The sequence below is a fragment of the Lissotriton vulgaris genome, chromosome 2_1, assembly GCF_964263255.1.
Source record: "Lissotriton vulgaris chromosome 2_1, aLisVul1.2, whole genome shotgun sequence".
Taxonomy (NCBI): Eukaryota; Metazoa; Chordata; class Amphibia; order Caudata; family Salamandridae; genus Lissotriton; species Lissotriton vulgaris.
Genome location: NC_141687.1, coordinates 1,700,583,218 through 1,700,603,224, shown reverse-complemented (window position 1 = coordinate 1,700,603,224; position 20,007 = coordinate 1,700,583,218). Strand labels below are relative to the sequence as shown.

General features: G+C 45.1%; 1 protein-coding gene across 3 annotated transcripts in view; it reads right to left on the bottom strand.

Moving 5' to 3' along the window:
* LUZP1 (leucine zipper protein 1) overlaps positions 1–15,366 on the bottom strand; it is a 246,131-nt gene extending 230,765 nt beyond the window's left edge. The window contains exon 1 of one of the 3 annotated variants that reach the window (XM_086957677.1): positions 15,031–15,366. The gene's annotated coding sequence lies outside the window, so the exon portion shown is untranslated. Of the gene's footprint in view, positions 1–14,579; positions 14,793–15,030 lie in introns of those variants that run through there. The other 2 variants (XM_086957675.1, XM_086957678.1) reach the window with 2 other exon arrangements.
* Between the last annotated feature and the right edge of the window lie 4,641 nt (positions 15,367–20,007).

The window sequence follows — 20,007 nt, the reverse complement described above, 5'->3', positions numbered from 1 at the left end:
GTGGAATTTTGAGCCCGAGACCCGCTGAGGCGGGGAATCGAACCCTGGTCCACGGTCGATCCCAGCTTCCGGGTCTGCCGCCTCTAACCACTGAGCCACATCATCTCCTACGCTGACTACACCCAGCTGATCCTCTCCCTCACCAACGACCCCGCCACCGCCAGAGCCAACCTTCACGAAGGGATGAAAGAGGTAGCCGAATGGATGAAGAACAGCCGCCTGAAACTGAACTCGGACAAGACGGAAGTCCTCATCCTGGGATCTTCACCCTCCGCCTGGGACGACTCCTGGTGGCCCCCCGCCCTAGGCAACGCACCCAAACCAACAGACCACGCACGCAACCTGGGCTTCATCCTGGACTCCTCCCTCTCCATGACCAGATAGGTCAACGCCGTCTCCTCGTCGTGCTTTAACATCCTGCGCATGCTACGTGCGATCTTCCGGTGGAACCCCACCGAGACCAGGAAGACGGTCACCCAGGCCCTCGTCACCAGCCGTCTGGACTACGGCAACTCCCTCTACGCCGTAACCCCTGCCAAACTCCAGAAGAGACTCCAGCGGATCCAGAACGCCTCAGCACGACTCATCCTGGACATCCCATGTCGCAACCACATCTCCGGACACCTGAGAGATCTGCACTGGCTCCTGGTCAACAAGAGAATCACCTTCTGTCTCCTCACCCACACACACAAAGCCCTACACAACCAAGGCCCAGGATACCTCAACAGCCGCCTCAACTTCTACGCTCCCAAACGCCAGCTTCGATCGACCGGCCACGCCCTCGCCGCCGTCCCCCGCATCCGAAGAGCCACCACAGGGGGACGGTCCTTCTCCTACCTCGCCGCCAAGACTTGGAATCCCTCCCGACCCACCTCCGCCTGACGCAGGACCACCTCACCTTCAGGAAGCAACTCAAGACCTGGCTGTTCGAGCAGTAGCAGACCCCCCTCCCCTAGCGCCTTGAGACCCTCTGGGTGAGTAGTGCGCTATATAAATGCTGTGATTGATTGTCTCTCAAGCAGACAAGGAGAAACTGTAAATTTACATACAATTACATTAATATACAATAATATTTACACACATGTATAAACATTTCAAAAAACATTTCAAAGAAACAATAACATACATCCAAAGAAAAACAAACATCAGACATTTCAGTTTTTCATTATGTAGAATCAATCTATATCCAAAATCAAGGACAAAGTCAAAAACAGGCGGAAAAAGAATTTTTTAGACCAATTTTAACTAGCAACCACTAGTGTACAATATAAATGTTACTGCTTGCTCCTGCAGATGTGCCAACACGTTTCGAGTTCAGGGAAACCAGTTCCTGGACTCTCATCAGGGCTTTGTCACTTTTCTGACTAGGATGCAAAAAAACAAAGTTTTATTGACCTTGATTTTGGATATAGATTGATTCTACATAATGAAAAACTGAAAGGTTTGATGTTTGTTTATCTTTGGATGTATGTTATTGTTTCTTTAAAATGTTTTTTGAAATGTATATACGTGTGTAAATATTATTGTATATTAATGTAATTGTGTGTAATCGTACAGTTTCTCCTTGTCTGCTTGAGAGACAAAATACAAGATACAAAAATACTACAAAAGAGATGGGTATAAATAAAAATACCGGGTCAGATCAAACAATGGTGTGTTTGATCCTCATGTGAAGAATTTAATAAGAGTAAGTTGGGTGTAGGCACATTTCTATTTTTTGTCTGATATAATGGGGTCCAGCCTACCCCTTGCCCCGCATGGACCAGACTTCTTAGTTTAACACATGCTAAGCGCGGTAAGCAATTAAGGCCCACTGGCTTTGTCATAACATTTCATAATAAAAAGACAAGCTAAGAAATCTGGCATAACTTTTCCGAATGAACCAATAAGAGCTATAGCCTTTATCATGGGCTTCAAACCATACCAAACACAGGTTTATTCAAGAGTTCATACATACACTGGCAACCATCATGCATAAAGTTATAAAATAATAAATATGTAAAACAATAGAGTTTGCAAAATGATATACAACCCATCTTAACAGTGCCTAATAAAGACCCTCACACTGAAAACCCCCACAGTTTCTAAGAGTGGGTGGCCAATCTCAAAACCCTGGCCTACCATAGTAATTTGTGACATTATATGTAACAAAAAAACAGTCTATAATCTATGTTGGACATGACCCGTTTTGCAGGGTCATCTCTGAACTTTTTGCCTTCCCCCTAGTCTTTTTTCTGACCTGGTGTTGGTGGTTTTAGGACTCTGGGCACTTTAGCACTGCTTTCCAGTGTAAAGTGTGTGTGCTCTCTGTGATAAACATGGTAAGATAGGCCTACACCTGTTTGGCGTATTTAATTTACCGGTCAGTCCCTTGTAAAGTGGTATCTCAGATAAGATTAAATTAAATGCTTCCAGTGGGCTTGCAGCGCCACTTGCGCCACCCACCAAAGTAGCCTTTCAAACCTGTCTCAGGCCTCTGCTATTGCAGGGCCTGTGCGCACAGTTTAATGCTGCTGAAACGTGGCACATAAAGTGGGTGCCATGTCTGTGACTCCCCTTTTACTGCATGTCAGTCCCCCCTAAGGTAGGCCTTAGCTAGCCCTATGGACAGGGTGCATTGTAGGTAAAAGGTAAGACATGTACCCTAATTATGTGACATGTCCTGTAGTGACAAACAGCCATTTTGGTTTCTAACTACTGTGATGCTGCCCTCTCATAGGAATCAATTGAGGATTCCCTGATAAGTGTTTCTGTGGTATTTTCTGATATGAGAGGAGCAGTGTGGTCAAGTTTGGTATGTTTGGAATAGTAATATTAAATGCTGCTTAATGGTGTGCGCAGATCATCACTATGTTAGAAATGCCACTTTTAGAAGTTGGCATTTCTGTGTGCTAGGTGTCTTTGCCTGCCTTATGTGTATTGCATGTCTGGCTCTGGACAGACAGGGGCTGGTGAGGTGTGTGGCTCCAGAGGAGCCTGGTAAGTCAGTGCTGGGCTGAATAGGCAGATCTACATTTAGATTAGTGGGAGGAGTAGCCCCTGACCCTGAATGGGTCTGTGCCTGCCAGGTTCAATGCTGGCTCCGCCCCCCTGGTGTATGTCTGAGGACAGAGCTCAACCTGACAAAGGAGAGTGGGCGCATTGTAAAGAAAATGCTCCCAAACCCCCCCCCCCAGATCCAGTTGGGACTGGATCCCCAAGCCCTGTGGCAGGGCAGAACAAAAACCAACCTTGTATAAATATTGGGGCTGTGATTCTTTGAAAGTGTGCTTGCTTGTGCTTACATGGAGCTGTGAGGCCGGTGGGGTGCGTGGCCCCAGGAGGAACCGCCACAAAGGACTGTCCCTCTGCTGGAGGGCCACGTGAACTGCTCTGCCTGGGCCCAGCTCTGCCCTGTGTGACTTTAGGGGCTGGAGGAGAGGACTGCTCCTGCGTTTTGCACCCCGCTTGTGACCGCTCTGCCCTGGGCAAGCTACAATCCAGGAGTATGGTGAGGGCTGGGTTGGATGCACCGACCTGAAGTGTGAGGAGCCCCCTACCACTGGTTTGCCCCTCAGAGCTGTGCCGCAAACCAGGAACGTGTGATGGGGGTTCTCTTTGTGGGCCTGTTATTTACCGAAGCCCGAGAGGGGGGCTCCAACTGGGCTTGTAACAAGTGCTACCACTAAACCTGGAAGTCAGGGAGAAGACACCTGTCCATAGACTGGGCTCCCATGAGGAAAAGGAGAGCCCTGCAAGCTTCATTGGCCCGGTAATCACCGACGTCCGTGAGGTGGGTCCCGCTGTTTGGGGAGGCCGCCGGAGGTCAGATTAGGCCCATGCCTGGTAGTGGGCAGGGATCACTACTGAGAGGAAGACAGCAAGAGAGCCCACGGAAATCCGGCAGAGGTGCAGCCGGTTGTTAGACGGGGCTCCCGTAGGAAGAGAGGAGCCCTGCGGGGTTGCCAAGCATGGTGGGAGGCATGGCCGCACTCCCGGAAGGAGACGGAGATTGTCGCTGTACAGGCTGGGCGGAAGGGACAAAGCCGAAGGAGTCCTCACTCCGTGTCCCTCCATGCTGTGTTAAAGGATCCAGCATAACCGCCACACTTGTTGTCCCGGCCGGCGGCGAGAACCAGACTGAGCCTCACGGGTTCCTGGAGTAGTCCAGAGGAGGGCCTGCTCACCGGCAACAGAACGACAAGAACCAGATGAGGAGCCCTGGTGTCTTTCTTTTGGTTGCCGGCATTTCTGTCATTAGCGGGGTGGCCGGGGAAGGTCCCCCCGCTAGGGTAGACAGTGGATATTCCTCCCGCCCTCAGGTGCATCTGCGTAAAAGTGGAATACGGCCTCGTTTGGTTTGGGGCCATTGGCAGGTTACCCCCGGGTGCTTTTCCTAGCACCGGAGTGATTCGGGCATTTCCTGGTGTAGGCAGGCATGTGGCCCGGAAGCCTATGGGAGGGACACAAAGCACCATCATTATTATTATGCCATTGTGGGGGTAATGAATACTTGTGCAGTACCTGCACGATACATACAGCGATGATGATGTGCACTACTGCTGATTGTGTCTGATGTGGCATACTGTGCAGTTACATTTAAGCCTGAATTAGGTATGGTGTGCTGTGATGATGAGATGTACTACAGCTGATTATGTTATGCATAGTATACTAGACTAGGTCGTGCTAGGATGTTGAAGCACAAGCTGCCTATGCGGAGTGTACTCTAACCAGTAGTTACTGATTGCTTTTGTTAACTGAGATTCTAATGGTTATGACAGTGGCCCGATTGGCCCTGTCCTGTATATAAGTCCCCTGTGTAGTATAACCTAAGTGCCAGGTGGCACAGTGTACATGTGTAATTATGATCTAATGTCTTTTAGGAGTAATACAATGGCTATTTTTACATAACCTTGTGTGGTGTTTCTTTTGTGGTGTGCCAAGTGTGTTGTTGCTGTGAGAGTGTGTTGCGCAAACGCTTTACACATTGCCTCTGGAATAAGCCTGACTGCTCGTGCCAAACTACCAAAGGGGTGAGCAGGGGTTATCTCCCCTTTGCCCTGACTAGAGTGGTTGTTTCTGCTTGGCTTAGACGCAAGCCCTAGCCAACCAGAAATCCCATTTCTAACAATCTAAAACATAATTCAATAACAACTCGCTGTTTAAGGCCTACTGGCTTTATTAAATGGTTTCACAATAAATAAGGTAGGCCTACTGCCTTTGTCATAACTTTCATAATATGCAGATCAGACATTCTACATCAGACACAACATTTTCCAGAGCACCAATTGCTTAGCACCATAATCAACTCAAGAATACTTATATGACCACAAGCTTTCCGGCAAGACAACCATTTGGGATACATTCATAAAATTACAAAAAAGTATAAAAAAATTTAAGTTTTTAAGCAAAATACGTTCTCTCGCCTAAGAGGACCTAACAAGTATATGTGCAGCGTAAATCTTATTTGTCCATGGATTGTCATGGGGTAACCAACACTAAAACGTGTGCCTACTTAGGTAATCTGTGAGATTCTATCTAGCAAAAAGCTCCTCTGCAGGCTTTCATACAAAGTAATAACAATCAACCTTTAAAAAGATTTATATGAACATATGTTTTTTACATTAAATGTGTCAGACCTAATGCCTTTGTAGTAATAATTCATAATAAACATATTGGGCCTATCGCTATGGTTTTTGGCTTGCCACTGTAACCAACTAAGTCCTGCTGTATTGAGTATAAACTTTGCTACAAGTCAAAATGTGCAATACAAGCATTCTTTTCAGTGGAAGGGACAACTTCGATGGGGATGGAGCCTAAGCCCCTCTCTAAGTAGTACTCTGACGGCTCTTTTTTGTTTATCACTTAAGGAATGGTGACAGCTGCACTCTCAAGCCAGACCTAAAAATGCATTTAGAGAAGTGTAGCCTTAGGCATCCCATACTGCTCGCAAACACACAACTACACTCTGAAGTCTAAAAGTAATTATGGAGAGGGAAGGAGAGGGTGCTGGGACTGGAAAACAGCGATACACTCATCATGGCTGACCTCTTCCCATCTGTCCTACTACCAGAGAAAATCAAATACCATAAATTATCTACTTATCCAAGACAATTTTACAGCATTACAGTGCCACGCGTCTGCCCCAAAAAGTCCATCCCCACCCTCCCCCCCCGCCCCCTCCCCACCCCCACCGTAAGCTTGCCACTTTATGTATTTGCGAGATTCCATTAGACAGCAGCCACACTACTGCTGGCTCAGGCGGCTCGATAAACAAACAAAATAATCACAGCTAGGTTAAGGTGGGGGGGGCTTTTTTCTGTGGAAGAACACACCTTCTGCACAATCGAAATGTGTACTCTTGTCCACCAATATGTGTCTCTATAGTACTGCTGAATGCTCTTTTTTAGGTTGATCACACAAGTTCTAGCAAGAGATGTGCTGCCAAACCAGACCTAAAAATGACCCATTGTAAAAATAAAATAAAGAATTAAATAAAAGCAGAAATTAGCCCAACAGCCTTCAAACTGACTGTGGTTGTGCAAATGCAAAATGCTGTGACTTTCAGTGAAGAGAGCCAATTGCTGAAGTAACCTCACCCGCTGCACATACTATATGCTGTGATGGGTGGAAGCCTCAAAGTCTCTACCTGGCGCTCATGTGCAACATCTACCCAATATCTAAACAGTAAATGTAAACATGAGATTCTTCGAGATTCCCAAGCAAGCACAACCTTATATGACTTCACAGACAACAAGCCAACTAACTTTAAGACCATGGAAGCAAAGACAACCATCAAATTGTTCAAAAGAAGATGTAAAAGCAACTTCTCACCCCAAGGAGTCAAAACAGAGTTACTTCAGCTTCGTACAGGAGTCTGGAGCAAACATATCACACCCCTCTCGTTGCTCCCTCTCATCTTAAAACTCATCACTCACTTGTAATATCCTGTAACTCCTAGAAGAGGACGCTTAAACGAAATAGAAAGGTGCCTTTTTACTGGATAAAAAGTGTAAAATAGTCACAGATAATCTAATCAACGGCACACAAAACAATTTTAACTGTATATAAGAAAGTGAGCCCATTACAGCGGTTGCACCAAAACAGCCGCTCTACAATGTGTCCCTGTGATATGAATAGCAAAACTGATACCATGGGATAAACATCACTATGAGGTAAGAATTATTTCCCGGGCCCAAAGTATGAGATGGAATCCGGTGTCAGCCACTCAGCCTCATGCACAGATGCCAGGCTGGATGACAACCACACTCTCTGTAAAGGAAAGCAAACGCAGTACACCTCACCATGGCTAACACTCTTCATTCCTAACACTGGCGCACATCCCTAAAGTTTGGTTGGTCTCTACAGAAAGCTGAAGGTTCACTGGCAGTAAATGCAACAAACTATCAGACACCAACATAATTTAACAACATGAACTTTTATAATCTTTCTTATGCAAAGTTAAGTAAAGTTGTGGACCTGATCTTTGGACTGGACAGCATGCTGCGTCAGCGTTCCTTCAGGAGATTAACTTAGAAGGGCATCAATAAACAAAACTTCAAAGTAAATGAAGTTCATTGCAAGATACCCTAGAACAGAATAGATCCATATCTTACCATTCCTGAACATGTAGTCAAGAGAGATGGTTATGCTCACGATTCCAACTGAATTGAAGACGGTTTTCAACCTCATGGTTTTTCGATATTCCCCAAAGATGGGTAGGTTGGAAGTATTGGATTTTCCTTAGCCTACAAGAGCAAGCCATCTACCAGCCCGATGTTCGTCCAGTGCAGAGTTAAGGAGCCATTTCTTTGTACTTCATGCTGCCACACACCCACACACAAACATTGAGCTACAGTTCGCTCATGCTAGGCAGGAGAACAAGAATAACGTGCTAATTTTATTCAGTCAAATCATTCATTGTCTCCACCTTCCTACATTGCTGGGCATTCATGTCTGATGACAAATGGAGACACAGCAAACCGGGTCTCGTTTAGTGCCAGATCATTCTGGGTTTCCCCAGCTTACAAGACCACGACTAAAGGATTTTAAGTGAAGGTCATAATTATTTTTAAAGTAGTCATGGATACACACTTTTACCATAGACATCCGGTCAATCTAATCTACGCATTAGTAATGAGAATGGAATTTGAGACTCTCCAAGTGCACGCACAAATCCATGAATGTCATTGAAAGCATCTATTAATGCCACTGTGGTTTCATACTCTCCTTGCCCCTTTTAAGATATGCATAGTAGGGTGCAAGAATTTGCTACATGGGAGGTTTACCTGATTTTGAACTTCAGTGCAATCATTTTTTTCAACAGTCTCATGGGAGAGGTTTTAGGTTGTTCATGTCAGGCAAAGGAATTGTGCTGATTTAATTGGTTGCCCTACATTTTTGCCCTCAGATTTAGAGTCTAGTGTAATTATGTGCTGTTGGTTCAATGTTAGTATGACTAGCTAGTGGTCTAGCTGTCACTCTTATGGCTATGTTTTCTGTACTTTGTCTTGGGGTTAACGAGCCAAACCAAAGTTATAGACTGAGGGTGTAGGTAAACTGAGATTTGTAGGCAAAAGATGTAGGGAGGTTGGGAACTGGAGCCTGAGAAAGATGGGCACTTACGTTTTCCTTGATCTGTTACTCGTTCATATGATAAAGTAAAACTGCAATTACAAAAAAAGGTCTCCATTTCTTGGAGAATAAATAGATACAAATATTACTTTTGTCTGCTTTACATAAAATACCAATTTCACACAAGCAGGATCTTGAAATCATTATTCTCCAATGCATTTCTAGTTCCATCATGAAGTCCGTAACCATCATTAAAAACACACATTGCTGCATCCCTTCGGGTGGCTGTGGATGGCGTGAAGTACCTGGGCGTTTTTCTATCTGCCTCGCCCGCGGTGGCGTGGGATCGGAACGTCCAGCCGGTGTGGGATCGGGTCCAGATGGATATCAAGACATGGACGCGTATGCCTCTTAACATCTACGGCAGGTCGGCCGTCTTTAAGATGGTGGCCCTGCCTCGTCTCCTCTACCAACTACAGAATCATCCATACAAGATTGACCCGCAGTGGTTCCGGAGTGTTGACTCTGTACTGGGCCGATTTCTGTGGGCCGGAGGTGCATCCAGGGTGGCACTACGCACGTGCTTTCTCTCTACATACTGCGGTGGCTTGGCGACCGCGGATATTTGGTCTTACTATCAGGCCTCCCATCTCCTTGTGCTCAACGAGTGGTGGTATGGGGACCGTAGTGATCCTGCCTATGCCCTGGAGCATTCTCTATTGGGTGGCGCCTCCCTCCACACCCTGCTGTACTCGGCCAGGCGGAGGCGACTGCTCCCGCAGGTTACCCAGGTGGTCTTCGCGGTCTGGCGGCGGGCTCTGCACCGTATGGGTTGGTGGGGTAAACTGACGGCCGAGACTCCACTGTGGCGCAATGGCCTACTTCCGGCGCTAGCGTCCCTGTCCGGGTTCGGTGGCTGGGACGCGATCGGTATCTCATCCCTCGGCCATGTCCTCTCTGGCACTACACTTAAGTCCTTTCAGGACCTTAGTTCTGAATTTAGCATGCAGGTCTCAGTTCTTCCGCTACCTCCAATTTCGCCACGCTCTTACCCCTAGCCTAGTGGGCCTGGAGCAACTCCCTGACTTTAGCCCCATCGAGGCAAAACTTTTTATGGGGGACCTGGGCGACAAGAAGGTCTCTCAGATATACCGCTCCCTGGTCACACACTGTTCCCCTTCCCTCTCGACATTGAAGGCCTCCTGGGAGAATGATGTTGGTCCCCTGGATGAGGATGACTGGCGTGAGGCCCTTGAATCTCCCCGTGGTGCTGCTATAGCTATCCGCCTCCGCTTTAACCAATTCAAATACCTTCACCGGGCTTATTACACTAGGGACCGCCTGTGGCGGGCGGGTCTTATAGCAGCTCCGGAGTGTCTGAGGTGCGGTGCTGAAAGGGGGACGCTTTTCCATACTGTGTGGTCCTGTGAGAGACTGTCTAGATTTTGGGCGGGGTTTGGGACTGCCTGTCGGAGGTGTTGGGGTGGGACCTGCCTCGTACCCCTAGGCTGGGCCTTCTTCATGTCCTTGAGAATGTTGGGGGCAACATTTACAAACGTCATCTGTTGTTGCTGGGGCTTGTGGTGGCGAAGAGGGATCTGGCACAGGCCTGGAAGAGCGAGCGTGCCCCTCCGCTCGGTGCCTGGAAGGCGGGCCTGGACTTCCTCATGGGTCTGGAACAGCCTGTTTTCGAAGCCCGGGGGTGTCCCCGCAAACATTACAAAATTTGGAAACGGTGGGCGGACTACAGGGGCCTGACCCTTGATCCCCCCATGGACATTGATGATGCACTGCCTCCGGATGTGGATCCCGTACCCTAGGCTGCTGGCCAGCACCACCTTTGTTTTCCATCTCATATTGCTGAAATGTGATCACGTGCACTGGGTTAGGGTGGGATAAGGGGTGGGTAGCTAAGGGGGGGGTTGGATGGTGTTCTTGGGATTGGGTGGGTTGGGGTAGTTGGGGGTATATCATTCTAAAAGTACTGGGTTCAATGCTATGTCAATGCTGTATCTTTTCATATTGTCGTTGACAGTCTCCTCCTGAATGTGGAGGGCTGTACCAAGATTTGCTCAAACTCATAATAAAAATGGTTTTGGAAAAAAAAAAAAACACACATTGCTAGTAAATAAATTATCAGCTAGGCAAAACCCATGTAGAAAGTTACTCTCAAACATTCTGACCACTTCTTTACGGCAAATCTTGCCCATTTGGAATTTAAAAAGAAAAAAAATATATAATGTTGCTTTATTAGCTACGTGCATGACTCAGAAAACAATTTTCACTTTACTGAGCACAACTCTTTACCTTCTCCATTAACTGTGTTGGCTACTACAAAACAAACACTTAGCAACAAGGAAGCTGAAACATTCTTCTCAGCTAATTGAACGAAAACAGATCCGCCCTAGGGCGAAGTCTGTCCAAAACTAGCTAGCCTATATGAAAAGAGCAACACAAATAATTTCTGAAGCCAAAAAAAACAAAAAAATACAGGACAATATATATAACATTCTATGTTGACAAAGGGATCTTTTAACCTTTAATTTGAGAATAAAGTCCATGTAAGAAATATTTGTGAGCAAATTGATTCCACTGGGTGAAGTGCGCTACATAAGTTCCCAATGAGATAAATTAGTCTGAGGTAATAACCATGCGAATTTGTCTACATCTCAACACATCAGCTTTAATATTTCAAAGTGAGACACAGGTGAGCCTTCAATGTTATGTGTGTCTCAGAAGTGGATAGGAATCCAGCTATATATTTTTTTTTAACGGTTGGGGTTGCAAATAGACCAGGAAGCTCTAAACAAATGCCTCAGATACAAAACTGCTTGGTGCAAATGATTATTCTGATAAAGCTGTATTGAGTCTTTTTGCATACAATAATGCAACCATTTGTAAAGTAGGAAGTAACTTGATAAAGCGATTCAGTCAAGTTAACAATGTAAAATAGTCTACAAATAATTTGTGTAAATGAAGGCCTATCTCAGGGCAAAGTTTCGCTCATATTTATGCCACTTGGTGAATACTGTAGAGAGTCAGAACGACACTCCATCACTCCTCATGACTGGAACTAAAGCCATTTAAGTATGACAAATGCATGAGTTAATTTATATTCACTTACTTATAATGTCAATGTAGAATCACCTGTTGCTGGACAGAAAGGGTGACAACGGAATAAAACATGCACATTATGCCTACTGCATTACAGTTTGCATCTCTTTATACATTATTCACAAAAAGCTAATCTTCCCTAATGCAGATCATCATAGTAGCCAACATCACACGCCGATCCATCAAACTTTCTCACAAAAAGCCAATCCTACCAAATAGGACCATCAAGATACGTACCAAACAGCAATTGCCCCAAGAATCTATAAGCATTGATAAGGTCTTGCAGTTCTTTGCTCCACAAAAAAAAAATATCACATACTTGTAGTCCAATGAAAAATGCACGATCGCCTAACAGTAGTAGCAGCAGGTATAATAACACGAAACGAATCAGTTATAGATCTGCCATGGTAACCTTGCAACTATACTGGAAAGTAAGAGAGACTGTCGAGGGTGCTACAAAGCCATTCTAATGACAGAACGTGTAGTATACAAAATACTAATAAGACAACGCACGATACAACATACTTACATATCATTCATGTTACTATTTTTAAACAGAAAGGAAAACGAAGAATGTTATTTCAAGTAGTCGTTTGAAAAGTGTACAATGTAAACATTTGCAAAATGATGGTCTTGAAAGCTAAGCATCCAAAATTATAATTCCAGTTTTGTTTCTCAACCTTGCAAGACTTTTTATCTAACATATCACAGGATAAAAAAGGCAACTTCAATGCAATCATTAATACAGCCTTTATCATAAACCAAGCTGCAGGACTAAATTTGATGGTAGTTTAAGTCAAATTGTAACTGGAATTGAAGGGCAAGGTTTACTAAAATGGAGCAAAGCACAGATTAAGAAAAATATACAAAAGTGTCAACACATGCATGACTTGTAAAGTGCAATGAATACTTTACCTCTGAAACTAAACCTTAACAATATCAACTTGTTTTTAGATAGTGGTAAATACTAAACAGCTGTTGTTTCTAAAAGTTGCAAATAACATGTTTCCGGAGACCCAATAAATTAAGGGAAAACTGGCACAAGGAAAATATGTGACAATTAAAAAGGTATCGCAGTTGAAAGAATGCACTTAATATGTACTAAAAATATTCAGGTCCTACTGGCACTTCACCACACTGATGCTGGCTTATTATTTAACATGGTTTAAATAGTTCAAATACATTTAATTCCCTTCACTCTTCCACATAGGCATGGCTTGTCCCAGTTTAATAACAACATACATTCTGCAAAGGTAAACCGTACACACAAATAACATAAGAATTCAAGAACGAAGGAGTCCTAAAAAGCAGACATGACATGTCACTCATTGGGTGTGTGACTTACAGCCTGGAGCACAGTCTCGAACTTGAAGAGATCCTCCTCCGTTTAGGTTTGGATGTCAGAAAGCTGTCTCACATACTATCTTCTTTGTTATTTTAATCCTACATACCATGAATACACCATGGGCTTTTGTTTTGGTCTGCAGGCTTGGTCCATTGGTCTGTTAAATCATCATTCACTTCTTGCTTGCGCCCTCCACACTAAATAGCATGAGGGAATGGTTTGGCCCACTAACCCATGACTCCCTTCATAGAGTGACTGCGCAAAGCCTTTTACCATTGTTCATATCTGCCTAAAAACAGTTAATTTCTTTTCAGATGTGAAGCTGATTAAAGGCGTTTTTTTTTTATTTTGTTTACTTTCCATATTAAAATACCTACTACTTATTTCGCCTACAGATTGGGTTCCCAGTTAGATGGCAATTTATTTTGTCTCCTTTATAAAATGTATTATAGAATGTTTAAGTGGCATTGTAACACTGTAGCTGTCAGTGATTTCAGTTTGGTCAGGTATTAGCCCATTTTTTTCACCTTCTCAAATTTAAAATTTTAAAACATCACTAGTAAAACGGCCACATCAGTGAATGCTATTTAAGTTAAAAAATGTTACTGCAAACATACGGTGGCAGCATACATGTTCTTTTTTCCTTTTTATTTTTGTGGCATGTGCTTACAATAAAAACAAATTAAAACTGCTATTGCATTAACTTGCCAAGGCAAGACCTAAAGGCTTTACCAATGCTTCTAACATGAATTCATTTATTTGGCTCTTAAAGCAGTCTTTTAGTACGAAACGTTGAACGGGTCTGTCCTGTCGACTTTTGGGCCTTAACAAAAGAAAAAAACCAAAATATACGTTGGCTTAATAGTGGCAACAAACGTACAAGACAGCTTGTTGTTTTAAAAAACAGGATACTGAACTACTTTACAACTATATTTCCCCAAACTGCCGTGTCACGCTTCCCATTTAAAACGGATTCAGGTTAAAGGGATTTGCATCAGTGTAACTAAACCCCTGCCCAGACACGGCTTCTCTCAGTCTTACAGACAGACATCAACCACATTCCTGCACTCCATCTGTCCAGCAGAGGGTTCAAAAGTGTAACATTTCAACGCATGACAGGCCGGGCTAATCCCAAAACAAAAAGTCAAGCAGGTGAGCAGTGACAAACAAGTATTAGACAAAAGCATTCAAATCCAGGAATGCTGAACGAACACCCAAACATATGCACCGACGTAATAATAATAAGCGATTATCCTTTCAAGACATTTAAGAAAACAGCCAAACCCTACCTCAAGGTCAGCTAAGCAATGTCTTTAACCACAAGCTGGAAGCACGCGTGCTGCAGTGCCCCAAATCAAATCTCCACAGTGCCTGTGGGGAACCACTGCTAGCTGTATAACCCCATAAAAAAGAGCTAGCTCAGCACCCCATCACTCCGAAAACGAGTCACCCGCCACTAATGTGTACAAAATACAAAATAAGAGAATTGCAACCATAAGGTGTAAAAACATAATAACAATTAAAGTGGTTTAAAAATGTGCCACTAATAGTTTCAAGAACAGTTTACCATTCCTGCTCTGTGAGGTTTGATTTCAAATGGAATTCACCAATGGAAGGAACTCTGCGCAGGCCGGGCTTCTCTCAGCCTTGCAACATCCTGCCTGCCGCAGAGAGGAAAGGCAGCCCACATTCCAGCACTCCTCATGTTCGGCTCAAAAACACCCTTTTCCTGCCCGGACTCGCTCTGTTCCTTCCCCACTGGTGCGCCCGGTCTCTGCGTGTAACACACGCACACTAACACTGCAGATTCGCAGGGCACCCGGGGGCCGCTGGGAGGACACACAAAGCCCGTGCCTGGCATTCCTGGCGGCGGCCCGGTGAGTGTCCTGCGCCCGCCGAGGACACCTGACTCCACTGCGGCGGGCCGACCGGTGGGGAACTTGCTGCAGTTAGCAGGCTGCGTGCCCGCTGCGCACACACCCACACACAACTCCCCACAGCAACACACACACACACACCGTCTGGGCGCCTGCCGGTTTCCTCACCTCACTGGGCGGCAGTCCCTCGCGGCGGCCCGGGCCCCTTCTGGCCGCACTGCGGGGCTCTCACCATAACATTCCTGGACGGCTGCTAACAATGAAAGGTGGACCCGCACCGCCGAGGAGCCGGCCTCCCAGTGCTGATGTCACTCCCGGCCGGGGCCTCCCTCTGACGGCCTGGGCCGGGAGGAAGGCGGAGCCCCGGGGCCAGGGGAGGCGGTTGCGGCTGCACGGCCAGAGGAAAGAGGAGCTCTGCTTCCTCGCCGCAGGAAGAGCCCAAGCCGCCCCGGCTCGCACGCTACTTGCCGGGAAGGAGTCGGCTTTGCGGAGAGGACAGCGCCCGGCCTTCAGACGGGAGGGGCGTCTACTGTCCACGCAGCTTCCTCTCGCAGAAAAAAAACACAGACATAAGCGTCCCTTCAACTTTCTTTTGGAAGGCAATTGCCCCAGCCCAAGTGAGGTAAAGGGCAACTTTGCACATATATAACAATCCCCCTCTTTTTTACTTCTACATTTTGATATTTATTGGCATTTTTAAAACCCTTTTTTCCCTCCCATAATTACTGGTGTGTCAGTGCAAGTCACCCGGAAACGTCTGTGTGTACTCGTATGTTGGCATAGAGAAAAGTTCCCTGAGCGTTGACGGAGTGCTTTGTTTCGCACAATTTCTGGTATTAATTGAAAGGCCCATCAAGCCTTTCTGGTGATTCTTTATTTGCAACCGAGGCTAAAAATTAACATTCAATACATTTCAATTAAGTGAAGCACATAAGGCCCCGCTAGGTAGACAGAGCGTTGTTAAGTTTCACACCATATAGGGTTATTAAAGGATTAGCAAAGTTAGCCATTCTATTTGTCACATTAGTTATTAATCAGTAATCAATACATAAATGCGTTAGTAAATGTATAGTTCAAAACAATTAAAAAGTCCTAAAACAAAAGACAAACTATTACAAAGATGTCTGTAAATGAAAGTTAAGCACAGTCAGTTCTCTCATAAAGAGAGCATTGTACTCTACTAAGTCAAGAAAAAGTTCTGCTAGTAAGTTAGGAAAGACATTCTGAAAGGCATCAAAAAACATCAGAAAACCACTTGAAGGCTTTGTGAACCACTCAGCACTAGCTTAAATCTCACAATTCTGACATTCAATATACCCACATATAATTCTGATATAGTGGAGCAATTAGAGTTAAGGCACAAGTAGGTAACAAAGCTCATTATTTTCCCTCGCTACAATACAATGAGGCTTCTGTAGACGTCCTTCAAACTTACAGGTATCGGCAAAATAATGAGATACATTGGACCAAGCTGGAATCTGCAGGTGCTTTGCAACAGCTCATTCATACATTCTATATAAGTATCAATAAAACATTTCACCTCGGAACTGTAACCCAAAGGCACATCAAAATGGTACATAAGAAGACAGCTTCTCTTGGAATAACTAAAGACACATTTCGTGAAGCAAGACAGCAACCAGACGTTAGCCATTTTAAAATACAGGCCTGCAAGGTGAATGGTACACAATCAATACATTTGCATGTTGCATGTTAATGTTGACATGAATGCAAACTCTTAAAATGAAAACGAAATATCTCCACCACTAGTATTCTCTTAAGTGGTACACAAACGAGTTGTATAGGTGCATTGGGAGAGCAATCAAAACACTGTGGAGTACAGTAAGGGAGCATACCTTTCAGATCACCCTCATTTGGCAGGTGTCACCATCTTTTCAATAACATACATCCACCTTTAAAGCAAAAATGCCCTATAGACTTACAACATGTCACCGTCTTTTCAAACCTGCGCCCCCCTCCCAAAAAGTTGTTTTTTTCAGTCATCAATTTTAATGGGATCGCTTGCTTGAATATCTGGTCCACCCTCATTAGAAGACCATCGGGTCAGCAGGTAGACCAGAACAATAAAGTAGTCACTCAGACATATGCAGGATAACATCAAATTCATAAGCTGCCAGCCTAGAAACAATCAACAGTTGATGGGAACTTCTTAGTCTTCTTCCAAAAACGAACAGCCAGTCTAATTTAGCTATTGGCAACAACTTTTGTATTTTTCAGACTGCTGTTCTGCTATTCGATGTCAATCAAAAACCACAGAGACTATAACACAAAAGAGACATCCCTGGCTGGTGGAAATTCCAAACCAGTACATAAAGGTTTGTTTCCACTGGATCCAGTCGTTGGCATGTTTTAGGAGTTTCTTGACATCCAATGAACTTAAATGAGGACTTACTGAGAGTGGCTGACATTCTAATGGTACGTAGGGTAGGATGGGTGGGAGGATCTAGGAAGAACATTAGGGGCGACTGTGTGGTGGTAAACTTTAGACCGCCACAGACGGTCAAAGCTATTTTAGCCACCAACGAGATAACTACTCTAGGGAACACTAGTATCAGTGTGTTACCGCTGGGATATTTTTATAGACCATATTATTTAACAAGGAGTAGAACCTTAGGTGGACAATTTTTAACGGGGTCCAGTGTGTGTATCCAATTCACTAGCAACAAGGAAGGTACACACAGTTCCCCAGAAGGACTGGATCGAAAGGAGGGAGTGTGTGGTGTGGTGTGGTGTAGAAGCAAAAACCAAGAGGGAAGGGGGAGGGGGGAATTCCCTCTTGGGAACTAGAACCTTCACACACCCAGCAAGCTAGGTGTCATGCTTCATCATATGGGTCCTGCTCCTCGTCAGACTGGCGCTGCAATGTCCGACGGGCACCCGCGAAGGGGCTCTTTAGCAGAGATCTTTTGTTCCAGCCATATGGTGCATGCGTGTGAGAGGGCAGGTGAATGTGTAGGCGTGAATAAGTGGTGATTGATTAAAAAAGGTGGGTTAGTCCACAGGGAACTTTATTAACGTGGCTAATTCCCTTGATTAAAATGGTGGGAGGGGAGATAGATGCCACGACTATATGGGGCGAAGATATCTGCAACCCTCAGTTTAGGTCGACATGTTTCATGCTAAACTAGCAATTCCTCAGGACCTTGGTGCTCGTACTATACAGTGAAATTAAAAACTTCATACAACCCTGGGTCTTAAGGTCTGTAGTGGGACAGGCCAATTGGTCCTGCCTTGAGTAATGCAACCTAAAAGGAAGAAAGTACAGCAGGAGGAAAATCAGGATAACACTCCTATGTAAATTAGGTGCATGCTTCTACATAAAACAATATACACACTCTTGTAGAGAACATTAAAAAGACTCGGGTGGAGTCTGATTGAAGAAAGACGGATCAGGAACGCTTACCCTAAGCAATTCCCTAGGGTACTTCTCAGTCTGCTCTGTGGGACCTGCACAGAAGAGTCAGGGACCTGGGAGACGAAGGGAGGGAAAGGGGATAGGACAATTTGTATCCTCAAACGTGTGCTGGTAACAGGTCGTGGTAAAGACCACTAGCGACCGGGACAGCTCACCCCACAACACTACAGGTGTCATCTGCACACACCATAGACCACTACTTTTGGCAACATCAAACCGCTCGAAAAGATTTAAGAGGGCAAGCACCACTGTTCCGGCGATGGTAGCCAGGGCAAAGCAAGGGGCACCATCATGCTCCCCGCGTCCTGCACCGCCCGTGGAGACGGTAAGTGCAAGGACCAGAGGAGAGACCGCGCCCATGCCTGTCCGCCAGCGGGCCACACGCCAACAAGTAACGTAGAAGAGACCTCAGAATCCAGTTGAAGCTGTGGTGCCCCCAGACAAGTGGTAACAGTAAGTGCAGGGAACCCCACCGAGTCAAGGCATCACTGGCCTCGACCGGTATCGTGATCCGGAACCCGAAGAGGCCCGTCGCAGATCCGATGATACTTACCCAATCGGTGTGCGGTCTCTGCCAGCAAACCTACCCCCACGCGTAATCCGGACGGGATCTGGAGCAGCTGGTTTAGAAATCGCAGGGTGCGAGTGGTTCTTGTACCCTGCGCCGCCATGATCCCGCAAATATCGCAGTGGGCGTGGCTACACGGTCAGTATCCACGCATGCGCATTGGTTGGTCGACAGGGCTGGTATCGGTCTGAATTTACAGACACTAGGAGATGGGACTAACCGTCGGCCATGTTGGAGTTGAAAAAGAAGAAGAACAACGCGATGGGCTGTTGTGAAGTTAATTAACAGGTTTGGTTTGGTGAGGTGGATTTAGATAAAATGTCAATTAATGACCAGTTCAATTGATTTGGTCATGGTAATATCGTCTAAGACGAGGAGTATGAAAGACAAGAACATTACACTTTTGCAGGAGACTTGGCTATTAGAAATACCACATAGAGTTGGTTTATAAACATTCAGTGTGGAGGCCAGCCCCTCAGTGAAAGGAAGGCCTTCGTGGGGTTTGGTGATTTGGATACGGGTTTCCATGGAAATTAATATCGTTCCATTAAATGTACCGTCCCAAGATATATTGGGACTAAAACTAGTTGCAAAGAATGGGGAGGCCTTATTTCTGTTTAACATCTACAATAGACCAGGCCATGCACATTGTGAATCTGTAATAATAAGCCAGCTGGAGCTCCTTCTCGACACACTCCTTAGTCCATTCTAAATTTTTCAACCATTTTCTTCCATGTCTTGACTCTTTTATGTGACATTTTGATTAATTGTTACAATCCACCAATCGGGTAAGGTACCAATTTTCAATCTTTAACATTCAAACTGTGCCATTCCAGGCCTTCATGAAAGAATGCGATAAATGCAAGAAGTCCTTCACAAATGGTCGTTTATTTTGTAGTTAAAAAACCCAATGCATTTCGGGCCTCCATGTGCCCTTCTTCGGGGGTCACTACAAATCAATAACAATGCAAACAGATTAATCACATTGAGTATCTAAAATACTTCATGTTACAATGCACTTATAACACTGCGCTTAACTCACGATAATTGTAACATTTCTCCCTGATGCGCTGCGTTCCTGTGTTTACAGGACGGGAGACGTTAGCAGTTTGTTGAA